The sequence below is a fragment of the Solea solea genome, chromosome 2, assembly GCF_958295425.1.
Source record: "Solea solea chromosome 2, fSolSol10.1, whole genome shotgun sequence".
NCBI lineage: Eukaryota > Metazoa > Chordata > Actinopteri > Pleuronectiformes > Soleidae > Solea > Solea solea.
In genome coordinates this window covers 10,844,516-10,857,724 of record NC_081135.1, presented here as the reverse complement: position 1 = coordinate 10,857,724, position 13,209 = coordinate 10,844,516, and the positions used below count along the sequence as shown (strand labels likewise).

At 41.2% G+C, this 13,209-nt stretch overlaps 2 protein-coding genes across 2 annotated transcripts in view; one reads left to right on the top strand and one right to left on the bottom strand.

The window, feature by feature from the left end:
- Window positions 1-1,820: 1,820 nt before the first annotated feature.
- filip1l (filamin A interacting protein 1-like) overlaps window positions 1,821-13,209 on the top strand; it is a 73,936-nt gene continuing 62,547 nt past the window's right edge. The window contains exon 1 of the mRNA XM_058612386.1: window positions 1,821-2,629. The gene's annotated coding sequence lies outside the window, so the exon portion shown is untranslated. The remainder of the gene's footprint in view (window positions 2,630-13,209) is intronic.
- The window catches only part of LOC131441959 (epithelial cell-transforming sequence 2 oncogene-like), a 78,295-nt gene continuing 72,178 nt past the window's right edge, over window positions 7,093-13,209 (bottom strand). The window contains exon 22 of the mRNA XM_058612388.1: window positions 7,093-8,316. The gene's annotated coding sequence lies outside the window, so the exon portion shown is untranslated. The remainder of the gene's footprint in view (window positions 8,317-13,209) is intronic.

Sequence of the window (13,209 nt, the reverse complement as noted above, 5' to 3'; positions counted from 1 at the left end):
CAAAATATTAGCTACGATTTTCTATTTTTAAGCTTCTGAAAAATAAGGATTTAAAGGTCCAGTGTGTAACATTTAGGAGGGGTTTTTTGATCAAGGTGGAGTATCCGAAACATACTTGTTGTATTAATTGACTTAATTCCAATGTATTAAACAAGACACTCTTGCTCTCCATTCTCATTTCATTCCGCAGTCAGGAACCCTCCCATTTATCCAGGCTTTGGACCAGCACATGAATTAACATTTAGCATAATGTATTTGTGTCATGGGTCAGCTATATTACTGCAATGACTGAAAAAATGTTTTAAAAATTTTTTTTTAGACTCATTTAAAACATTGCAGACAGGGTGCATATGTTTTTTTAGGAAAAATAATGAATTTAATAAGATCACAATAAGTCATGAGGAAAGACGCAGCTCCCCATTATGGCACCTAAAATAAATTAATGCTGTATGTTGTATTTTCAAGTCTCTCGTGGGAAAAATTCATTTCTCCATTCACGTTTATCACGATAAAAGAGATTCACCACTATTAACTTATAACAGATAACATGAAGTCGGCCTCCAGTATTATAGCCACACATGTCTGCATATACACCTGGGTAAATAAAGGTGCAAGAAAAGGGAGGCGGCTGAGAAATTTATGGCCGTGCGTCAAAGGAGAGGAGCCAAATGACAGCTGGTCTCACACACACACCAACATCAACAGTCCTAATTCAGTTTCATTGCTCGTTCTGTGACTGTGACGTCTGTGCTGTGGGTCTGGCTCAGCCTCCTGTGACCCTCCAGCCTCAGACTGCAGCAGCACAGAGGACTAACCCAGTTTTTACACCAACACCAGTGCAGGGGCTGTCACTTCCACTCAGGTCACTATTTTTGTAATCACCTCAACCTCCTCCAAGGTTAGGCAGCCCGTGGCCAAGTGGAAAGGGAACTTGGCTTGTTGCCGGTTCAAGTCCCCACCAGGTCGAAAGGGCTGGGGTACCCCTGAGCAAGGTACCCAACCCCCATTGCTACTCAGTGTGGCAGTCCACTGCTCCTAATTCTAGGATGGGTCAAATGCAGAGAAATAATTTCCCTAAGGGGATTAATAAAGTATATATTCTACTACGACTACTATCTCCCAGTTGGGGTAGGGGAGAGGAGAGAAAGGAGGGGGAAGAAGGGAAGGGAGTGAGTGAAAGAGATGGGGGTGAAAAGAATAATATAGAGAAGATCATCACTATCATCTCTTTCAGGGTGTGACATCATGCCTCTTTCCCCAAATCTATTCTTAAGGCGCTTTTCCACCATACAGTTCTAGCACGACTCCGCTCGACCCTTCTTGGTTTATTTTGGTTTTCCCTGAGTGATAGTACCTGCTTCAAAGTGAGCTGAGCTGATACAAAAATATGACGTCAACAGTCTGCCAGCCACTGATTAGGAGTATTTAGTGACATCACTGCTGATCATGAGCCACATCACAACCCCCACCGCCGTATTTCAGTACGGTGATGTTTCTGTGATGTTTTCTAAATCCTGACTGAAAATGCTCAAACAGATCCAGAACATCCGGGTCAAGAATGGGTTTTTAAAGTAAGGGTTTAATGGGAGCAACTTTAAAAAGAAATAAAAACCTGGGGATACCTAACAAGTGCAATTCAGTTTCTTCAGTCAGTCTTGGGCATAAAATATATCATATGAAATATGCAAATGTGGAAAATACTCCCATAAAAAAGTCAAAATGTGTCTTTTTCTTGATATGAAAATGAGCTAAATGCTTATAAATAGTCATACTAAATAAATATGGGAGTTTACATACAACCCAAGTTAATGTTTGTACAATGAGTCAAATGAGGGTAAAAAAAAATATTAAAAACATAATGTGGTTAAAATGAAGAAAGTGAGGATTTATCTTTGTCCAGATGCACTATGTTATATGTGAGACATGGCTACTAGTGCTCAAGTGTCCTGCAGGGTAAAAAGAGAGAATAGAAGGTTTTCTAATTTCATTTTCTCACTGAAAATGCAAAAAGAAAATACATGTAGAGTACATTCTGGATTCCCCTGCCACCACTCTGTCTCTCCTCAGGGACACGAAACACACTCTCCAGGTCTCTGTCTTTGGTCACCAGCCATATGGTACCATTAGAGTATATGTGTGTGTGTGTGTGTCCATGTGTCCGTGTGTGAGAGGGATGGCAGCCGCGGCTCAAGGTGTCAGGAGAGAGGGTGGTTTATATTTAACTGTAACAGGGCTGATAGCTGCATGGCAGGTCCTGTCTGTCCCCTCTGCTCTCTCTCTCTCTCTCTCCCCCTCGCTCTTTCCCTCCAACACGCACACACAATTCACAATCCCCAGCCACAGACATCACCATCTCACACACACACACAGACACACACAACAGCATCAGCAGCAGCAGCAGCAGCAGCAGCAGCTCCTTCAGTCAGTGAAGAGACGCTCCTCTTCATCACCTGGATTGTACAAGTCACCGGCTGAGGACGGAGGACAGAGGAGGGGGACAGAAAGGAGGGACGGTGAGGACAGAAGAGGAGATCACACTGAAGAGAAAGCTTCATCTGCAGGCTGAAGGCACAGCCAGTGGCACTGCAGAGGCACAGCAGCACAGTGGGTTACAGCTTTACTGCAAGAGGTAAGACTGTGTGTCTGTGTGTGTGTGTGTGTGTGTGTATCCAGTTTTCACCCCTTTCATTTGGAGGCAACGTGAAAGGCTGCATCCTGTTGAGAGAACCTGGTAAATGCATAGTGATATACTGTATGCAGTATTTTTGGCATACTGTAAAAAGTTTTCCAGATTTCATTAGATTTTTCTGTACCTCTGCAAAGACACCGATATTTGTTTGTCTCATGCATCCTACAGTACAGTATAATCCTTGGTGGGGCAGCTTTTCTGCAATATGATTGCTAATAGGGCAGACACAGGGAGTAGAGGGCAGAGGTGAAGGACTAACTCTGAGGGAATGTCCAGTATATTGCACGCTTTACACACAATGTCAAACGGTTTACTTTAGCCACTCCCCCGCACACTCGCCCAGTAACTTCCATTATATGAACATGAATATGTCAGCAGGGCCACCACATCAAAGCCATGGCGATAATTCACGAGTGGACGTTGGCTTTACCTGGCGGTGCATGTAGCTTCGTGGCCAGGGAATTTCCAAAAGGGCAGTGTGTCCACGAGAACCCGCCACAGTGTCATACAGTATAAGTGCAGGGAGGACGTGTTGGGGGGGGGTTACTTTGGGGAGGCATCAGGTTACCAGTCCTGCACTCATGTCTCAGTTTGGAAACGTCCTAATGTCAAACAGTCAAATGTCAGGCCTATAAAGCATTTTCGACTTCAGCGGAGTTTGACAACGAAACTCAGACCCAGACGTAATAATTTTCCACTACGGTTGAAATAAAAAATAAATTAAAAAAAATGACACAGCTATCATCACATGCGCAGACGGAATGTCGCGCTGGCTGCGACCCTTTTGATGATGTGTGGGTATGTGGTGGTCAGCAGTCAAAGAGAGATGTTACCAAGAAAAGGATTAGAGGGGCTCTCAGTGATCATCAGCGTGAATTATTTTTTGCGGTTACTCCCTGATTATGAATAGATAAAGCCCATAGTCTTATTTATGACTACAGATGCAACTGATAGCACTTTCCTTTTTATTACACCCAGGTTTAATGAGGTTTCCTTTACCAGTGGGAATGTGTTTAATCAGCAACTAAGGATTTTTACACAGATATTTATGGGCTTCGTCCTCAATCAGTATTAGTAAGGATCAAGACATGTAATGTCTTCTTTGACATGGATTAATATTTACCCGTTAGCAAAGCCATCAGCCATAAAACCTTACCTTTTACAACTCTGGACAGTTTTTATTTCATCAACTGGATCAAGTGAAAGATTTGAGGAGTTCCTGTGGTACAAGAAACAAAATAGAACCCCCCCCCCCCCAAGTCGTAAAAAGAAAGGTTAGCTCAAAGCAGTCATGGCTAACGACTATGCTAATGGACAAAGGATTAATGTCAGTATTTGCATTGCTGCCAAATGTTGATGACAAATGTCTTGCTGTTCTATCAACAGTAAATGTAATTTATTTTATTTTTTATTAACTTTGAAGGAGCAATTATGTAAGTACTGATATGACATAAAACTTAAAGCTAGCTTAAAGCTTATTAGCATTGGTAGTCGCTCAGCACCACAAAGACGCAGATATTTTCACATGGCTTCGAGTGAATGACAATTTATTGTCAAAAACCCATTTAAACATGGGATTAAACAGTTTTTTTTGGGGTATACATCAGAAAGGTGGATTGAGGCAAGTGGTTGACCAGAATTCCTGGACAGTAAACATCAACAGGTGGTTGTAACAGTCTCACAAACCTCCCTACTCTGAGTAAATATTAGCGCTGACAGAAGGACACCCCAGCACACTACAGATGCAGCTTTAAAAAGGGATTTGGCATGTGAGTAGAAGTGACAGGTTAATCTGTTTACACACGTACAATAGTGGGGCAGTGAACCCGCAGCCGTCTGGTGCTGGTAAACTGCTGTAAGCCAACAATGAGGCGACGACGGCCAAAGAGATTGATCAGCAGTTTTCGAGTTACTGTGGTGTCATTTATGTCAGGATGGATGGAACTGTTAGTGTTAGTGTCTTTTACATCATAAAAATGAGCATCCATTTTTATTCACCCATACCAAAAAAGTGGCCTAATGTACACAAATTGAGATGGTCATTGTACAATACAGTGAATCTTGAACTACTGGTTCTTACAGCAGTAACTTGGTCATCTTGGTATCATCTATTTTCATAACTGACATTATGTTCTGTGGAAGAAGAGCGGAAACTAGCAATTGAGACCATTGACTCCTCAGGAAAATCTTTTAATGATGTTATATAAATCAGGTGAGACGTAGAAGCCCATTTTCCCATAAATGTCCATTCAAAAAAACATTTCTTATTAACCGTCTATGCTGCACATTGGTGTCCACCTTTAAATGATTCCTTCTTCTTCTTCTTCTAGGTCTAAGGTACACATTCTGCTCAGCATTGTGAATTGATTTTAATGCTGAGTCTGTGGGAGATTAGAGGCATTGTTTGGATCAAACAGGGTGGATTCAAAGCAGGGTTCAATTAAATACTTCATTGGATGAGTTGGCAACAAGTAGTTCTATCGAGGTTTCTGTATTAGTCTGAGTAGCAACATGACTGCTTTCTAGCTGCAGAGCATTGTGCGCCTAGTAAACCCCCTAGTAAACTCCTTCTCGTTCGGCATGATTGACAGTTTGAGGGTAGTAGGGCAAAGACCATTAAACCAAACGAGGATTAAGACAAAACTCTTTGCGCCTTGAACTCCACCAGCTGCTGGTGGGATTAGACAGCCGGGATTAACCGAAGGTGTTTGAGTCATCATTCGCGGTGTATTCCATGCTAAGATCGTAGTGTGTGCTTTTCTGATTTTCCCCGAAAGAATCAAAGCTCCTTAATTAGCCCTGAGAAACAGATCAAGCACACGAGCAGTTAAACCTTGTTTCATCCAGCTTGGTTTTTAAGTTTCAACATAAAAGAGCCGAAATGTGCCGCGCCGTGGGCTTATGACCGGCTTCCGCACACTTTATTGTCCTCGTATTCCCGTCACGTCTTCACTCAGTCACATAACGTTTGGTGAGAGGTTTATTGGTCATAGCTGTCATGCTCTGTGGTGGCTAGTGGACGGTCCTCATACCTGCTAAGTGTCCTTGAGCGGGACATGAAAGACACTTATACTAAGAAAAGGTTAGTGTTTGAAAATGTTAATCCAATGAAAGAGTTTTATTTTTGCCTTTCCTGACATCTTTCAATCTAAATAGACAGAAAACAGGCAAATGTTAAATTCATAATCTTTACACTTCGTGGAACGAGTGCTTGCAGTGGAAACCTTTACTCGACAACAAGAAATACTATTTTCTGATTGGCTGATAGGTTGCTAATTCAAGACAGCTGTATGAATGGACTACGCAGAGCAATCTGCCTTCGCGTCGTCCATTCATAGATGACTAGTTTATGTGCGGTGAGTTTTATCACTACTCAGCGTGAGAAATGTCATGTGTGAGCGCGTGAAGATCTGATAATGACTCTGAAGGGAACTCCTGAGTCATCGCTCCTCAAGTGGATGAGATCAGCTGCTGATGTGAGCTGCGAGCAGAGTTATACATTTCAGGGTATTTTAGTTATTTTGTATATTTTGAGACTGATGGATCTACTCAAAATATTTAGATTTCAAGGATATGAAGTCACTTCCTGTAAAGCTAATAAAAATAAAATAGCTTTATTAAAAAAAAGCTCCTCAAGCAATTACGATATGTAACTTAAGCTGGACATGCTGCCACTTTAGCAAACATGCTAACATGAAAGCGGATATTTGATGACTAACATTAAACAACACACTTCTTAGGTTTAGGTGCAGACTGGGAATTAAAGCCCCTGTACGTAACTTATGTCATTAAAACACTGCCAATGATATTCATTCAAACTGAAAACACACACACACTCACACACGCCTCACATTTCTCTCTGTCACAAGTCACTGACCATCGAGATGATGTTAAAGCTGCTATTTTAAGGTGCAAAAAAGTCGCATAGTGTGGCTTTAATAATTAAACTCATCTACTGCTTTTCCTGTATGAGATTCTAAATGTAGTGTAAGTCTAAATTACATCTCTACCACCCACTGAATCCCATTAATCAGGTTTAGATGAGCAGGCACTTTGATATTTACTGTATGTATGAGGTTAATTAGGTGATCATTTTAGGTAAGTGGGGAGCAAGAGTGTGAGCTATATCTGTGTGTAGCATTAAGATAAGTCTGTTGGTGGAAATTGAATAAACTACACATACGAATTGTGTCTAAGTAGCCTTAGACTAAGCCTTTTACATGTACTTTAGGCCACCATGGTAGCCCAAATGGACAAACAACCAGATTTGTGTAGGTTTCACATTTTGAAATGGAAGCTCACTATGCAGATGGATAAACAACATCCTTTCTGGTCTGCAAGGGCCACTGAGGGACACTGAGGGACACTGAGGGCCACTGAGGGCCACTGAGGGACAGTCTTGAGAAAGGAAGGAGTTGCCTGTTTGTTGCAATCTGCAGTTTCACAATTAGATTTTACACGTTACTTTCAAATAACAAAATTATTTTAATGCTTTTTGACTGATAGTGTTAAACCAAATGATAGTTTAGCATTTTTTATAGCATTTTCATTATATTTATAATATTTATTTATAGTATGTGCTCTTGTAAGTTAAGGACATGTGTTTTGCATCAGTCTTCACATTCACCGGCATTCTATAAGCTGTCAATCAAAATGTGAATTACAATTCATAAGAAAATAACACAGCATGTAAATGTCATGCAGAAAATGGAGTTTTATGTTTGGGAAACACTGCTCTAAAGGTCTAATCATATGATTTAAGCACACAGTCTGCAGTACATGACAGCCTTTGTGTAGATTATCGTGGAAGCAGTGTGTGGCTGAGGTCAGCGGGTCCATGACGAGCGTGGACTGAGGGACACATGGAGTTTGGCCATAAAACAGCGGAGTGGTGGACCACGACTGGTGATGATCGCGAGGCTCCTGTTTCTCACACAGAATACCAGCCGCTCGCAGCTCTGGGAAAAGAGCACTATATATACCCGGAGAGAAACGCCGGTGTTGTCCAACATTAGTCCCCCCTCTCGCTCTCGCTGCCTGACCTGCAGGCCTCGGCTGCCAAGTGGTGTCAAAATAAGTCAGCTGAGATCAGTTTGTTCAGCGGGGCGGACGCTGACAGACCAGATGGACGCTGCTTTTGCAGGAGCTGTTCCCATGTGAGCGAGCGAAGACATACAAACACGGGAGACTCAGGGACAGATGGCTATAAAAACGGCAAAGGAAGACGGGGCTAGGAGTAGGAACATATTTCATCAGCTCAAACCTGTTTGCTCAGGATGTGACACTTTAATGTAGCACTTGATAAACCCCCCCCGTGGACGGTTGTTCCATTATCTTTACGTAGCATTTTATTGCCGACACCTTCCTTGAGTGGAGGCTTCTCCCACAGGCAGCTCGACTTTAGCTGCATAAATAATTCACATCCATACCTTTCTGGATTTGAGGGTTTACGCTGTTACCGCTATCATCTCTGTGGAAGTGTAAAAGTGAGTAATGCCTGCGCTGCATCTGTGACCCATGGAGCAGTAGTGATGGATGGCCGCCGCTGGGTGCGGTGTGAAAGGCTCTCAGCAGGGGATCATCGCTGGAAGCTCGGAGCATGTGTGGAAATGCAACATGCTGAAATCCTAAGGAAGAAAAATGGCAAAGAAAAACAAAAAAAACCCAAATCGAATCAATGTTTGCTTCTTTTTCATCTGGCTTTGAAGTTCACTTTCATCCGTTACATGCTCACAATTTACAAAAGAGAACTTATTGGACTCAGAGAATCAGTTTTTCTCGTTTCATATCCAGTCACCACTGAGTAATTTATGTTAAATACTGTATACAATGAGGATCCACTGAAGCACTGCACTTTGTTTAGTACGTGCTCTAGCGAGGTTCCAAGCGAGCCGTGCTGATACTATGCGTGACGTCGTCAGACTGCCATCCACTGATTGGTCAGAATGCCGTCACTGGAAGAGGCACGAGCAAGACGCCCGACACAAACCGAAAAAACCGACTTAAAAATCCTGAAAACGTGCGTTAATCTCAAACACTTAACACGGAAATGTCTAAAATGTTAATATTTAACAGAGGTGTATTTTGCGATAGCACTGGTGAAAGCCTGCGATCGTGAGCGGCGAGCTACATCACAAACCCCTGCCGTGCAGGAAGTCCTAAACGATTCTGTGAACGAATCTTTTTAATGAACTGATTCTAATGATTCAGTTACACTGAAAACAACTGCTTTACAAGTCACTAGTCACTCAGCGTATGATGCAGCCAAAAATGTGGCTAATCAGACACATTAGCACATCTGTCAAATGATAGAAATAGAAATGATACAACAAATATAGTACAACAATCGACAGGAAGCAGATTATTATAAACTCTCCTTCGCGGCGACAGCATAGCTTCGCTTGATTTGTAGCCGTTACAAATGCAAACATATTTATCCGTCACGCCAACCTTGGCATGGCCCGGCTCACATCCAGCTCTGTATTGTCACCGGGGACCTGCGGGGCTTTGATTGTGAAATGCCCGGCATACGCGCCATGATTGGATAAAGTGTCACAGGTGGTCCCTGCGTCTCTGTTTGCCGTTGCCACAGGAACGGAATCAGCTGAGATGCGGGCGGCTTAGCGTGCCACTGCTACTTTTGCGTTTTCCACATGGCGGGGTCAATTATGGGGCTATTTTCTGATGACCCACTAACATTTCCCCTCTCCACCCTCTTATTTAATGCAGGGAGCACAGGCATGTTGGGAGCAGAGAGAAATGTCACTGTCACCTCCTGTGACACTTAATTTACTCACTTTAGCTCTGGACAGATTCATCTTAAATGACCTGGACAGTGTTGGACTGCAGCAGTGACTGTTTGGGATGAGGCACATAGTGTCTACATAGTGAAGGTGGGGGGGGGGGGGCACATTACACCACTCCATGAGCCAAGATGACTCATGAGAGGTGCAGGGGGCCAAAACCACAAAAGGATGGACTGCAGCTCTTCAAAACAGTCGTGCATCCTCACTGTAGACATTTAACATATTTCTCTTGGAGCCTGACATTCACAGAATCTGCTGTTCATCTATGCAGGCACAGATTAATGCAGAGGGAGCTGACGTAAAGAAAACCAAACATTCCCCCCCCCCCCTCGCCCTATTCTGCAGCAATGACTCATGCTGTAGCGTGGGGCAGGACAATGCATCAATACACAGATCACAGCGCCGCTCGGGCTAATGGAGCAAAGTGATCTTTAAAAAAAACCAAAGAAAGGGAGGAAGGGAGAAAACATGAGTCAGCTCCCTGAGAAATGCAGAGAAAGGCTAAAGAGCTGCATTTTGCAAAATGACCTTGGGACCTTTGACTTCCCCGTTCATCCCTGATCAGGTGCTTTTTCTTTATTAGCTCATATCACCAATTACATTACAGGCAGATGTTTATATTAACACTGGAACATGGAATGTCCAAACATGGTTGCCCTAATTGACGAAACCAGCAAACTCTGGTATTTCCATGTTTTGGAGCCTTGAAGCTCATTGTTTTCCAGCTCACAAGTTGACTCATTAGCTGCTTTCAGTAAATAAATAAATAAATAAATAGTCAATAATAATAAGACAATAATGAATATGAACAGGTGAACCCAGTGCAGCATTTGAGCCACGTGTTTGCTTGTGCAGTTAGTGTTAACCTAAAAAAATAACTATAAATAAAGAATAAATATTCCTGAGGTGTGAGGAAAAAAATAAAATAAACTTCCTATTTGCTATCATGACACATTATACAACACTTATAAGCCACGTGGGATTTACATGATGTCACTAATCTAATCTAATCACAATCCAGAAATATTGACGATAAAAGTATAAAGTGAATACAGGAAAATTAGTGATTCCTAAATTATTTTATGGTGATTTTATTTCACTAATAAATACTGAACGTATGCTTCATATAAGACTACATCCATATCACTACATTTTATTCTGAAAAATGATCTCTGTATCAGAAGTAACCTGCATCCATATTAACATCCACTGCTTCCTCTCCTGCACCAAATCCCATAGAGAAAATCAACAATTTTACACCACGGCACACAGGAGCTGTGGATCCACTGCTGCCTCCTCAGCTAAGTACGGATGAGTTGTTTTGTGACTTCAGTGTTTGAAATCCTTCGCTCAGGTGTACTTCAGTGACTCAAACTGACCAAAGGAGAGAAGCAGGAGACAGCAGCTCCTGTGTCCCCGTGGGCTATAAATGCAGATTTTCTCTATGGACTCTGGTGCAGGAGAGCAAGCGGTTTATAAAGCAACACAAGTTTAAATTTCAGGTTGGAAAAAAGCTGTATGCACTTCCAAGTATAGCACTCTGGCATTTCGGTTATATAAATGCATTCATTTTTTTAATTTATATATGACTTTCATGACTTTTAAAATAGGTTATCAATGACAGAGTGGTGACTCAGAGGCACGAACATCATCTGCTTGGCCACAACAAAAGCAGTGACTGTTTTGTTGTTACCGTCGTTGCGGGTGATTCTGAAATGATTTCATGAGAACTTGAAGAAGCGGTGGCTCTGCGGCCCGTGACTCATCCCTCCATCGAAATTGCCTCAGTCGACTTTGTGTAACATGAGTAACGTGACCTTGGCGGACATAAAAGACATCAGCATCATCCAGTCTTATTCAATAGAGGCAGAAACACGACATCTGTTACACATGTTTTTTTTTAAGAAATAAGCTGCACACGTCACTCACATCATGACCTAATCACGCAGAAATTACATTAAAGTCTCCTTTTTCCTCATTAAGCGATCAGTGACTGCATTAGGTGAAGAGGCTCAGCCATCTTGATGAGTCAGGCCTCTGTCCCGCTATTGAATGGACTTTAATGATGTTATTATGGACTATAGCTGCTTTGAGATTAAGGCTGAAAGGTGGAAAGTACCGAGCGCTCGGCGAGTGAAACCTTGTCTGCCGCAGACTACAGTACAGCTGGACGAGGACCAACCCTGGCCTTCTCCTTCCCTTGTACTGTGCAGTGTTGGGTGACCTCTAAGTTTAGCCTGTGGTTTGTCGCCTGCTGGACAGTTTGGATTACAGGCAAAAAAAAAGGAGAGGGGGGCGTGTGAGAGTCATTATCTAGGATGATAATAGGGGCCGCTCGTGCCGTTTCCACTTCATTAGTGACTTTGATTATAGAGCCTGTGAGAGCAGGGAGGAGTTTTCTCCCTCTCATGCCTCTGAAGGTGTCCACATTTGCTAAAAAGTTTTATCTCAGGCACGTTATTTATCATTAAATACACTTGTAACATATGTATTATGTACAGAAAATACAAATAAAGCCAACCAGGAAATGGGAATATACTAAATAGCCAGCAAAGGTTGCAAAAAGCAATGCAAGTTTGTGACAAAAATGTACTTTTACTTGATTTTATAATGTCAGTTAACATTTTCCTGACAGGATTATAGTCTCAATCGCTAGTTTCAGGTCTTCTTTAATAGAATGTGATGTTAGTTTTGTAAATTGTGTTCCCATTTAGAGGAAAATTGATGATTAAGTACATATGAGAGGATAATAGCAGGAGATGTCTGTGAACGTTTAGAGTTATCATACCATTGTACTGCAGAACGTGATATATTATTATGAAAAATGAAAGGGAAAAGAAGAGTCAAAAAATCTCAAACAACATACTCCCAGCATGGAAATTATTTAAAACTATACATCAGGTGACAAACTAGAACTGGGAGACAGTAAATGACATCATATCAATAACAAAAGTGCATAATTAGGTATATACAATGAAACAGAAATACGTAACAAGCTACTTAAAACACAACATTTGGTTAAAGAATTTATTCTCAAACCCTCACAAAACAAATGCAATCAAGAGTGCAAGGTGTTTAATCTGTGCTAGATCTTTGTCACACAAGAGAAAGTGAGAAACTGTAAAATAGTATCAATTTAATATCAAATAAATGATATCAAGTATCATGTGCTGTGAGCAGAAAAGGAATTGAATGCACATTTAGTTAATTTCAACCTACAATTCCTGGGCAAAGGAATCTAACCTCACCACTGACTGTAGATGTCTCAGTATTACCTATCTCACTACATCGATTGACAACTACTTAGTTAATACCCAAATGCATTGCTCCTTCAAAAAAGAAAAAAAATAGATATATTTCTGAGATCATAGTTTATATGAATCAGTTTGTACTGTTTACAGATGCTATTATAGCTCAGACTAGTGTTGACACTAGTGAGAACATAGGATGTTTGTAAAGTGTACTAAAACTAACAAAAACACTCAATATTGATAATTGTGATGATAAACTGATAAAGTGAGAGGTGGAAATTAAAGCAAACAGTAGTGTATTTAAACTTCTTCATGTTGTATTGATATTGGTGGAGAATATATATATACATATAAACCCTGAATATGTATATATATATATATATATATATATATATATATATATATATATATATATATATATATATATATACATATATATATACATATATACATATATACATAT